This window comes from Oryzias melastigma, linkage group LG7 (genome assembly GCF_002922805.2).
Source record: "Oryzias melastigma strain HK-1 linkage group LG7, ASM292280v2, whole genome shotgun sequence".
In the NCBI taxonomy this organism is placed as follows: Eukaryota; Metazoa; Chordata; class Actinopteri; order Beloniformes; family Adrianichthyidae; genus Oryzias; species Oryzias melastigma.
In genome coordinates, this window is record NC_050518.1 from 14,051,550 (window position 1) to 14,056,318 (window position 4,769).

Here is a 4,769-nt window from a genome sequence, read left to right on the forward strand (position 1 = left end):
AAAAAAAAATCTTGCAACTACTTTGAGAAAAAAAACGTAAAAAAGTTTGACTGAACCTAAATGAAACTATCCACCCGTGCATTATATAAACGCATTCAATCCTTTTTGGATCAACCATGGCTGGGCAAAAGTCGGGTATGAATGAATGATTTGCCAGTCCATTACAGAGAGAAAACAACTACACACTCACATCCAAATCTAGGGGGAAATTTAAAAATACAAGTACAATGCATGTTTTTGTGGACTCTGTGAGGAAGCCGGAACGCCTGGACAAAACCCATGCATGAATGGGGAGAACATGCAAACTTCACACACCTGCAAACTCCTGGTTACCCCAGCTTCCTCCCACGGTCCAAAGACATGTAGGTAGGTTAGGTTTTATTGTGAGAGTGAGTGAGTGTGTGGTCTTGTAACAAACTGGCAACCTGTTCAATGTCTATTCACCTTTGTCTAATAATAGTTGGGGTTGGGTCCAGTCACCCCATGACCCCGAAAGAGACTGGACATTAAAAAAAAATGGAGGGATAGGGGGACTTTTTTACATATTGTGCATCATCTTGGACTCTTACGATCTCAGATAACACAAGAAGGACCACAGACAGATCAAATGTCTTAAAAATGAATAGAATACACCTATAGTCATTGTAGTTCAAGTTAGTTGGGCAAAGTATTAACCTCTATTTTAATGTGTTTTTACAGTTGCATTTGTTGCTTTCTCGTGCAATTCTGAAAAACCACAACTGGAAGACTTGATAGAAGACAGAGCTCAAAATCTTATCAAGGACAGCCAAGGAGGAGCTGTCTCTGCATGCGATGTGAGTTGGGTCTGATGTTGTTCAGTAAATTTATGTTGATATTAAAACCTTACAATTAGTAAATATTACTTATGATTACAATTAGTAATATTTTCCTCTTTTTATTTTAGGCCAAACCATTTGTTTTGTCACCAATAACTGGACCTGATGACATCAAGCAAACTAATGTCACCATGGTAACTTTGTCCTGTTTTTACAGAAAATGTTTTACTGCAGACATTTGTTTGTTTTATAGATAGCATGCTCATGTTTCCTGTTCAAACAGGTTCTAAAGAAAGGCCTTACAAAAAGAGACTGTTCTATTTCTAGATAAGAGTCAAGAGTTCAAGTCAAATCAAATTCCTCTTTATTCCTGAAGGCCTATACCATTCAAAATCAACTTTCTGAGCTATTAAGTGATTTATAATGTTAATTTATCACTATAAAGAACCCCAAAGAGGTGTGTTGATCCATTAATGCATTTCTAAGTATTCCTCTGAAAACCTGTGCTCTGAGCACTAGCCCCTCCCAACAGACAAAACGAATGGGTTCTTGCGATCTGAGGTCACAAAGTGACTACTGCCTCTTTCTGGAAGAGCCTGCACAGCCAGCACCGCCCCCAGGCCAACGTAAACACCCACTTTCTCTGCGAAGCTAACAATGCTAAATAAAACACTTTCATTTTCAATGCACAACACTGTGTATCTTCCAATTGTGTTCCATCTCAAATAGTCACCTGGTCTAATAGGGGTTCGACGCCGGGTTCCTAAAAGACAACCCCCCCCTCTAAAGTTGATCGCAGTCATGCGTACACTGGGTGTGTTTGTGTTGTGAATCAATGTAGCGATGGCCAAGGCTACTAAAGGAAGATATATGGTATACACATTTACTCTGAAAGACTTAAGAAAAACATTGTATAGGCCCTTTAAAGAACCTATAGTAATGTAGAGCTGAACAATTCAAAGCTTAAAAAACAGACCATAACCCCTAAAACCTCCCACCCCAAGTGCTTACCAAACATTAGGAAATCATTTAACATGGAACAAGGAAAAGCAAACCAACCAAAGTTATGTAATACAGTTCATAGGTTGAATACGGGTTATTAAAAAAGGCCAACAAATATAATCTCACTGTTGTTAAATACATATGTTTTCATTTTGCGGTTTCAGAGACCCGTAAAAGTAATATAACAGTGTTTCCTAAAGATAATGGCACAAATGATTCAAATAATGGACCTTAAGGTACAACAAAGCTTGATTTGGCTTTAGGGGTTTGCAGCAATCTTTGAATGTAGTAGAGCATAGAGATTCAAAGAAACATATGTTGCCGTTGGATAAAATGTGTTGTTCCAGAATTTAGGTTTCTTAGAAACTTGCATTTCGTATGTGACTTGTTAAATTTGTGAGCATGCTTTGTCACATACCCCAGAGTTATTCGTTTGATTTATTCTTTTACATATATAATGATTTGTTATTGTTTAATGGTTTGTTCAAATCAGAGAGCTCTTTGTTCTCTATTTGGCTTTTCAAGTTCAATAGTTTTTATTGTATGAACTGTCACCTCACAGATGATCAACATGGAATATGAGCATCAAAGAGACTCCTAAAAAACGGTTTCATTCCAAGGTGAGTGACAATTGCCTTTATAACATTTAAATGACCATTATTTATTTTTGTAACAACTTAGTTCATATCACCTTGAAGCTTTATTTGTCTTAGTTTGTGCACTAGCACTAATAATCCACTAAGAGGAGCTAAACCCCATGTTTAGTCCCACTTTTCTGTTTATGAGAGCCTTAAATTTACTTACAGCAATTTATTCACGTATGATAAGAAATCTTTATAACCTGTTTTCATTCTTATCCTACAGAAAATCCCTGGTGAAAGTGACGTACATTGATGACAGTTCACCCATGCATCAGCCACAGCTATGAAGGGGACAACAATGAGAGGGAGTTACTGGAAAATCTTTCACTCAGTAACTTTGGGGACAATGTGCACTTCTTGGATGTCCTAGGACTAAAATTCAAAACCCTGAAAGACATTTGTCAATATAATTCAACCAAAAAATGTACTACTGAAATGTTAATTTCTGTCTAAGTAAGTCACTCCTCCTGAATATAGTAATAGACTGTTTTTGTTTAAAAAAAACAAAAACATCTGCGTCAGTAGTTGAAGTTGAAATCCGCTTTTTTTTTTTATTTCTGGTTTCTGTAAAATCAAGTGCTGATCGACCAGGGCGGATCAATCCAAAATATCTATAGTATTGATCTTTAGTTGGTATCGGATTGATACTGAGCCGCAGATATTGATATTTCCGCTCCTGTTTAAAACTATACTGTATCAGTAAAAAGGACCCAGCTACGTCACTGTCTTACCACTACTTGTTTCTTTTAGTTTGTTGACAGTTTTACATTCACTTTTTTACTTTTTATTTAATTTCAAGAAGATTTTATTTTAATAAGCTGTTTTCCATTTAACTAAAAATATTGTCAATACTTTATCAAGTAATTAAAAAAGGAAAACTTACAAAAAAATAAAAAACATTCACTGTGATAAAAAGCTATTTTGGGGTTTTAAGGTTCATGTCCGATCCTCCGCATTTACAAAATTATTACTTTGGCGATATTGACCAGGATCAGATCAGTCTCTGATCAATACCCAAATGCTCAGTAATGAACAGCCCTGGTAAATTCTATTTTTTACATTTAAATGCTTCAATGTCAAATCAGTAAAATAAAGTTTGTAAAATTTGTTTCTGACACATAAAATTCAATTGTAGACTGAAGAATGTCATTTATAGAATGTCATTTTAGCATGACGCTCAAGTTATCCTTCGGGACACAAAGATTATTAATAGCTTAAGTTGATTTCTATGTCTTAACCCATTGTTGTTGTTTTTTTTTCTCTAACACAGAGAGGTATGCTGATGTTTTAAAAGGAAATGTCTTAAAAGTCCTTTTCGCAAGTTTTCACAAATCAGAAATGTTTCATTGAATACCCATTTGCTGCAAAAGATCTGCAGTCATTTAAACTTTCTTTATACACTTGATTTTGTGTGGGACCCATTTAAATGTGTTGTAGATTTTCCCTTCTAGGTGAAAGCTAAAAGCGTAATGCCAACTTCTGCTTCATCTGACTTTAAAGGTGTGGCAGATAAGGAAAAAAAAATTAAACAAAAGTAACTCCCAAAAACTGGTTCTTGATATATTAAATATTAATCCATCGCATATGCAACTTTATTTGCAGCATCCTCTTTTCATTATCTAGTAGGCTGGTGTATTTCATGTAAGCGGCTGGTTGGCTCAGTGGACTGGGAGTAGGGCTGCCTCGCAGGAAACCTGAGTTCAGTCCCCAGGGCGTGCATTGAGCTTAATCAAGACCCTTGACGCTACTGCCTAACTTCGTACCCTTGTGCCTTTTGAATACAGGGTTGCATCAGGAAGGGCATCTAAAAGGGCAGCTAAAACTCTCTGCCAAATCACTGATGTGGAGCACTGGGTGACCCTGAATGGGATGAGCCGAAAGGTGAACAAGAACTGCTGTATTCTATGCAGAGCGGGTTTGGTGTATGGGAACAACTGTAACAATAAATCAATTTTTTTGTAGGATTTATGGTTTTGTCTGTTAAAAGCAGAGTTCTTCTGTTCTGTTTTCTCACTGGCTTGTTTCTCTGCATAAAGAAAGTGAAAATGTTTAGGCTTGCTAACTTAGCTATCTTAGAAATTTCAATTATGCAGACGGAGCAGGTGCTTTAAGAAGGTAGCAGATGTATTTCAGACGTATAAATGAGGCGAGCAACTTGGCATACACCAAGAGAGTCATAGACGGATGTGGTAAACAATGTGTAAAGAACCCTCCAGCCAGGATGAAAATCCAGGAGGTTGTAAAAGAATAGTGGGAAGGAATGACTTAAAGACAGAATGAATTATCAAGAGAGAGCAGTCTTTGGAACTCTCAAGAGGTCTTTTTTTTT

The 4,769-nt window shown here is 36.6% G+C and overlaps 1 long non-coding RNA gene across 1 annotated transcript; it reads left to right on the forward strand.

The window, feature by feature from the left end:
- The first annotated feature begins 453 nt into the window (after nt 1-453).
- LOC118598955 lies at nt 454-4,692 on the forward strand. Its single transcript, XR_004948195.1, has 4 exons — nt 454-815; nt 926-991; nt 2,362-2,419; nt 2,664-4,692. It is a non-coding gene; the product is annotated as an uncharacterized LOC118598955 (long non-coding RNA).
- Nucleotides 4,693-4,769: the final 77 nt, after the last annotated feature.